This window comes from Corvus hawaiiensis, chromosome 3 (genome assembly GCF_020740725.1).
Source record: "Corvus hawaiiensis isolate bCorHaw1 chromosome 3, bCorHaw1.pri.cur, whole genome shotgun sequence".
NCBI classification, from domain to species: domain Eukaryota; kingdom Metazoa; phylum Chordata; class Aves; order Passeriformes; family Corvidae; genus Corvus; species Corvus hawaiiensis.
The window spans coordinates 67171412-67179258 of NC_063215.1; the positions used below are offsets into that span (position 1 = coordinate 67171412).

The 7847-nt window shown below is 37.9% G+C and overlaps 1 long non-coding RNA gene across 2 annotated transcripts; it reads right to left on the minus strand.

The window, feature by feature from the left end:
• Nucleotides 1-3221: 3221 nt before the first annotated feature.
• On the minus strand, nucleotides 3222-6800 carry LOC125323455. Of its 2 annotated transcripts, none has more exons than XR_007202524.1 (2): nucleotides 6757-6800; nucleotides 3222-6248 (listed from the first exon to the last, which is right to left on the minus strand). It is a non-coding gene; the product is annotated as an uncharacterized LOC125323455 (long non-coding RNA). The 2 variants fall into 2 exon arrangements; XR_007202523.1 differs by having other exon boundaries at nucleotides 6662-6792.
• Between the last annotated feature and the right edge of the window lie 1047 nt (nucleotides 6801-7847).

The window sequence follows — 7847 nt, forward strand, 5'->3', positions numbered from 1 at the left end:
TCAATTTTTCTTCTGTACCAGTTATTTTTCCCATGAGCTATACAGCTTCAAGCTATAAAATGCAGTTCTAGGTGTATATAGCTAAAATTTAGCACCTGCTTGTCAAATTTGAGAATGAAATTTTGCAGAAAAGCAACTTGTTAACTTAATAAAATATGGGGCAAATATTAACAGCATGTATCCTCTTCTGTTTCTGTTTACTTTAAATGGGCAACATTGGAGTTCAGTTAGTACAAAAATACTCCAGCTAACCTACAGTGGTAGGAAATAATTCTGCTTTACTGGCACTATTCAAAATGAGAGTTCTATTGCATTATGGAAATGTGGAGAGTTAGCCTAACTTTGCTCACCAAAATCAGTATACAGTTACTCGAGAACAAAGAATCCCAAACACTACATGAAATTTTCTCTGAAAGCCAGATTTAGGATGTAGCTGGAGGCATTGTTCCCAGTGAAGCATGGGGCTGAAACGATAGTCTTTCTGCTAGAGCCTGGAAGGCTGAACAGGAGGCTGGAGCTGGCAAATGGACTTTGGCTCACCGTTCATCTGGCACAGTGTATGGGTTGTGGGCCTGCAGTTGAAGCCAAGATTCAGGTCTGATTGTGTCAGGTTTTGAATTAGTAAGGACTGAAGACCTGTGTTTATCCTGGAAATTGCAAGGAACCTGGTGCTGATGCGAGAAGAAGTAATGAAAGATTCATGGTAGATTATTTGGTATCTGGTGGTTGCCAGGCTGTAGATAGCTAAAGTGAGTGTTATGCTTAGGATTTAGGGCAGAAGAGATGTAAGAGTTCGCTTTGTTTCACTGTGCAAGGTTTAAGTCTTTGTATCAGTTTTCCCGTTTCCTTCTAATAAAATGCTTGAGAGTTGGTCTTTTTCTTTCCCCCAGTAGGACTGCATGAAGATCATGGGAGCAAATGCATCACTACTGCAGCTTGGGAAACAGGTAAGAAAAAAGCTTCATAAACCTGCTTTACAGTTAAACAATGGATTTATTTACACCTGTAACCCATTTAAAAAAAAGTTCGAGGTGACAAAACTGATATGAAATATTTAACAAATAACTGCAGCAAGCAGGTTAGTATTGGATTGATTCACCACTGCTCATTAGTCTTCAGTATCAGTGAAGAGCTAGTCCCACTTCATACTCAGTATGTGCAGGAAAAAAGTCATTATGACTATTTTTAAGCTGAAAATATTTCATCTCTGGATTAAATCTGTGACATTATCCCCAAGGTGCTAGTTTTCCTTGGTTTGCCCCAGGACAAGAAAGGAGGGGTAAAAAAAACCAGCTTTAAACAAACCTAAACCCAGAGAAAAAACCAGGAAAATCAGCTTTCATCACCTTATAGAATATCTGCTAATTTCTCTCTACAGTACAGTATAGATGTCTGTCATAGGACACTATAAAAGAACGAAGTTTCTTTTAAAATTTTATTCTACTTTTCCATTTAGTTCATTTTGAAAGGAATAAGTGGAAATTAATATGATAATCACAAGGAAACAGGACACAAATTTATTCAGGAACTTGATCAACACACTTTTGTTCAGAAAATAATAATGCAGTACTTGAGGAAAAGGGTTGGCATTTAAACAAAAGCTGGATGAATATGAAACAATGTTTTAAATTTGCAAAAAGGTGACAATCCTTTTTGCTTGACTGCCACACATAGAAGTTGGAAATAAATTGCGTTTTTAAACAAAAGGACATTGTCTTTTTTAGTTACTGCTCATACAGAACTCTAGGTACACAAGAACAGCGATATTGTTTTCTTAACTTAGACCATTTCCTACTTCTTTTAAAAAGGATCGTTACTTTTATGATTTTTAGCTTCCATTCAGAATATAACACTCAGATAAAATTCATTTGCTTTAAAGAAGTATTTGCTTGCTTTTGGCTTTGGTTTTTTTTTGGGGGGAGGAGGTTTGTTGTTTCTTTGCGGGGTTTGTAGGGGTTTTTTTGTTATTTTTGGTTGGTTGGTTGGTTGGTTGGTTGGTTTGGTTTTTTCCATCATCCATTTCAGTACTGGATAGAGCTGTACAAAATTGTCATAAAGTAAAAAAAAATCCTGGTCTCATTCCCTTGAAAAAAGGAATGCATAGAGAATCCAAGATGACAACAACACTCTACAAACAGTAAATTTAAGCATAGTGTATTCAGTTTCTGTTAAAAACTCTAGCAATTTTGAACAGAAACCACATAAGAAATGCTGGCTTAGCATTCTCCTTGCTCAAAAGGAAACTTGGTTCTTTACGGATTTTTGTGAACTCAGTTTACATCCCCGTGTGTGTATTATGTGCCAAATGTGAAACACAAGGCTACTGCAAAACTGCTGAAAGGGACACAGTTAAAAGCCTTTGTGTGATCCTCACAGGAGGAGTGAGAGTGAGCTACAACCACCTAAATGTTCTCTCACTGCTCTGAAGGATATCTTTACTAAGGAGATGTTACAAGGGTTCAGCTTAGATCTCCCTTCATCTCCCCAATGCCACGTGAACATCAAAACCAGGACCAACTGCAAATTACTCTTCCTCCTGTTAGTCCATTCTTGGATCTTTTCATTCCTCAGGGAGGTCCTGAGGTTCTCATAAACAATTTTCACATAGTTAAAACACCCACCTGGCTCACTTCTAGACCTTTCCTAGCCTCAGAGAAACCGACATGAATACTCTGATTTCTCCTTTCAGAAAACAATCACTCCTTTTCTGTTTCCTGAAGAAAGCTTGTGTTCTCCAGTCTCCACAATACCATCCTCCACAAGAAAAAGTGAGAGAACATGTCTGAATATTTATGGACAGTAGAAGTGGTCCAACACTACAAGAGAAAAAAATTCCTTTTTTTTTTTTGAAAATCCACTTTTCCTCAGCTTCTTTTCTCTGAAAAATGTATGTCTGCCCATTAACTTGTCAGTCTTTTGCAGAGTATGAACAGGGCAATCTAAGACAATCCCAGAATATCAGATCTTCTCTCTCTAGAGATAGACATTTACCCATACTCATTTAGAAGCTTCTTCCTCCAAATCTGGAACTCAAGTCACCAGTAGTAACAAAGCTATTTCAGTTCACTCGAGATGTTCCCACCAGATTCCTTATGATTTCTCAACCTCTATAACCACATGATGCTCTAAGAGGAGTCAGGACTTGCTAATCTTCCCATCCTTGGGGAATACAACATCTACTATTTCTCACCATGCAATCAAATCAGAGACCAGAAAAGACATGAGAGAAAAGTAAGAATAAATTTATTTCAATACATTACAATGATTACATTATGAAGAATCCACTACTACATTTGGAGAAAACATAAAGACAAATGACAAAAATACACGTAGTGTCCTTTGGATCTTCTGTTTGGAATGTCTCTTTGGTTAGTTGGCAGAACCAAGACCTGAAATTAGTGGAAAATATTTGCCATGATAGAAATTGTGACCCAGTTCTTGAAAGAGCTGCTTTCCCAGGCACAACTTTCTTGAATAAGAACTACTAATTGAAGAAATAGTAAGAAAACCCACCTGAGTGTAAATACACCCTTGCCTATTTCCGGTAATCTTTAATCTTGGTAGTTATTTTAATAAAGTTCAACTTCTCTGCTAATAAAATACAGTTGTTCCCTAAAAAGCAGCCTGTTGTTGGATTGTTCTACAGAGGTTTAATACTTCAGCTATTAACAAAGAAACACATGGTTATATTGTGTGGCTTCTCTGTGTGAGCTGAGCATGACAGGTAATTTTTTAGAATTTGCACACACAAGCTCATTTCACTACATAATTTTGATAAGTTGTATACTTTTGAGCTATTTAATCTACTTGAGCTATTTTATAATAATTGCATACTATTTCTGTTGGCTCTTTCTAACAACTACATGTGACCATGAATGAGAAAATGATGGAGGTAAGGTATAACTTTACTAGCTGTATCTTAATCACATCTAGTCTTATTCCAAACACGACCATAGCAAAAAAGACAATTTTAGTTTTTGTACAAGAATTCTGTTATTCTGTACTTGTCAAGTATGTGGACCCCAAACCAAACTTGCTGCCAAGTTCATTCTACTCTTCTCTATCTCACCTCTACTTTCTCTAAGCTACCATGTAGAGCATTTCATCCTCTATACCAGGACAAAAAAGAAAGATAAAGAAAATCATTCTATCAGTCACAGGCTGAGAAAAAAACAACTCCCTCAGGCAGCTGGGCTCTTTTACTTCTCCCTTTCTGGCTTTGAGACCAATCCAGGCTCCTGAAGTGGCAAGGAATGAGCATGGCCTGTCTCCCGAGACACTTGCAAGTACCACAGAGATGACCAAGATAAGCCTGGCCTGGGACTAAGGATGCTCTTTCAAGCAGCTTGGGAAGACATTGGAACAGGCACCACAGTTTCAGCTGAAACCCAGCAATTCATTAAAATACTATGTCAGTCAGCAGTGCAGATAACAACAGGTTAAACTCTTACCCCTCTCTGGTCTTGGACCAGCACAACGTTTGTATGACTGAACACAAAGCCGACGAAATGTCTGACCAAATGTGAGAATACTACATATAAAACCAGTCTGACACAAGGGCTCAAGACATCAATGCCTCTGTCATTCAAGTTGCCTTATATCACAGCTGAGTAGGACAGGGCAGAAAAACATAAGAAAAACTGAAATTCTTTAAAGTTTTTTAACTGGAAAGAGATAAATATGTAAAGATACAACTAAAGCAAGTTTAACAGAACAAGTTTTTTTCAGTGAACGATCCCCCCCCCCCATTTCTAATATAATTTTACATCTCTGTGTTACTAAAAAGACAATAAGCAGTGCATTTACTGAAAAAAAGTCTGCTTTTATCTAATAGATTATTTTTATCAGAGAGAAACTGAAGTCTGAAGCAAGCAAATGCCATCAGCTGCAAACAGCTTAAAGGATTATTATGTTCCACAGCATGTTTGGGTCACTGGAACAATGGCATGGACTAGGGGACAATTTAGTACACCTCTGTCTAAGAAACATGGTTATATTTTGAGTATACACTGATGTTTTGTTTTTTAAAGTGCACAGAGGACTTTGAAATTGCAGTATCTTTAGCCATTTAGGGTCAGCAGCTAATTCCCAAAAAAACATGCAAAAAATAATACATTTTTCTATTTTTATGTAAGCATATTTCCTTTTCAAGGTGCCTCTAAGAGACGAGGCCAACTCTCTTACTCCACAAAAAGGGTTTTGTGTAGCTGCAGTGCAGTGGTTACAAGAAGGCAAAGCATGCCTTTGGAGTTCTTTTCCCAGCATTTTTAGACTGTCTATGAATTAGTATAAATGATAATAGGATTCAGCCACCTTGAAAATATCTCAGCATTCAGACCTTCTTTTGTGTAAAAGAAATATTAGCATTTAATATTACAAGTAACTTAAGACCAGAACGGTGATTCAGCTTTATGTAAAAATTGAAGCTTTTTAAGAAGTTAACATGTAAAAGACTAATTCTGTAAAACAAGCAAGAAAGACTTTCAGTTTACTTGAACCAGCAGAATTTGACCCAAATTATTATTTGCCTCTAACATGGATCTTGTGTTGCTGAAGTGTATGAAAAGAATTTCCAAATCAGCAACCCACAACTATAATTTGTCAGTATGTGGCTTCATATCAGAGGTTGCAATGAAATGTTTGTTTTTATTCTGTGAAATATGGATGTCTCCCACAAAACTCAGAACTGCACATTAATATAAACTTGGAGTAAAATAATCAAAAGGGGCAAACTTACTAGTGAAACAGAACAGAAAATCTGAAGAAATTTTCTTAGATATATTACTCTTAAACTTCATAATATTTAGTAGTTGAAAGCTATTACAATTGCATTAAATCATCTAATTTGATCTTACCTATGGAGGTAAGGGGCCATTAGATTTTACCCAGGTACCTGTACATAAATCTGTTCACAAAATATTTCCATTCTCAGATGATTGAAGTGTATGTCCCAAGCATAGACAAGGGTTTGGCTCTCAGTAGTGACAGATACTAACTAAGCCAAGATGAATGATATCAGCAGGCAAACCATACCCGTAACTGCTGAAGGAAGCAAGAGTTCTTGTCTACCCAGAGACAAAACTCTTTCCCAGTTCTGAAAGTATTAGTATGAGCCTAGTAAGCATCTCAGCCTTGAAAGTACCTCAGCACAACTTTATTTCTAATAAAGAGAATTAGTCCTACCTTGTAACTCTTCTGCAGTTCTGCTTTTGTGATCCTCCTTTGAACCATCTTGAGGAACTTCAAGGCTGAGCAAGGACAAATATAAAAGCATAGGGAAAAGATTAAAAGCGTTGTTTGGAAATTACCTAACCATGGGTTTAGCAGCAGCTCCTATTAAAAAAGAAAACCAAATCATGGAATGAATAATCAAACCACTGCATGACTGAAACAGCACTCATCATAGTTGTGTTGAAAATAAAATGGGCCAGATCATAGTTTCTTTCTGTGCAAAGAGTAACATGCTTTGAGAGGGTAACACTTTGTGCATAAGGAAGAGACAGCAGATGCCATATATCCATCTTTCGTAGAGTTTTTGACACTTTTTCACATATCCCTAGTTTTCTTATGCAAATGTTACCTACTCTAGAGGAAATATGCACATCGAAGGTATAAAACTGGTGGAAAACCTATCTAGAAGTAGCTATCATTAATTCAGTACCAATGTGACATTTGCAGGAGTCTGCCCTGGGGCTGATACTGTTTGATGCATTAGTTCTTGAAGTGGGTTGTAAAGAAAAGAGGAAGCTTTTTAACCTGGCAGTTACACCAGCCTGTGAGGAACTGCAAGTGTTTGGGGCAGGAGGGCTGTAATTCAAAGTGATCTTGACAAACAGGAAATAAATCTGAAAAAGTAGACTGCAATTCAGTAAGGACATGCGCAAGATGTAGATGCAGGGCAACATGCATACATACAAGCTGGGGAATGTTTAGCTGGCAGCTGTGCTGAAAAGGATCTGAAACTACAGGATCGACACTCTGTTAATGAGTCAACAGTATCAATGCCATTGGTAAAAAGCACACGTGACTACCATGCAGGAGATTGATAAAGCCGTTATTTTACCTTTTTCAACTCTAAGCACTTACCCGCAATACTGTGTTTAATTCAGGTACATTTTAAGAGAGACTGGACAAACTCCAGAGTCTAACAAAAAGCCACATGCATGGCTGAAGTCTCTAACACATCATATCTGAGAATAGACTGAAAGCACTGAGATTATTCAGGCTGAAGAAGACACCAAGGGGAAAAATCGTTTTAGTGTTCAAATTCTGAAGAATGCTCCTCCTGACTGACACATAGAGGAAGGCAATAATCTACTTTCTTCGCAGGTGATAGGAGTAATATGCACATGCATGGCAGCAAAAAAGGCATTATTAGATCAGACAGAGATGCAATTGTCCCACTCTACTCAGCACTTGACAGGCCACACCTGCTGTACAGTTCTGGTCCCAACAAAAAAAGATACAGACAGCCCAGAGAGGGTCCAAAGAAGGACCACAAAGATGATCAAAGACTGAGGGAGTTAGGTCTTTTCTCCCTGAAGAAAAGAGGGCTCGGAGGGACCTCATCACAGTATCACAGTACTTGAAGGGTGTCTACAAGGAGGCCAGAGGCTCTCTCTTCACAAAGAGCTACATGGAAAAGACAAAGGGCAATCAGTACTGGTTGCACTGGGAGAGGTTTCATCTCTGTATGAAACAGAAATTGTGAAAGCAGTCAATCATTGGAGCAGCCTCCCCAGGGACATGGTAGAGGCCCCATCACTGGAGGTTTTCAAGATGTGGCTGGACAGATATGCCCATCTAGGTAGGCTCCCTTTCACATGAAAATTGGACCAGATTATCTT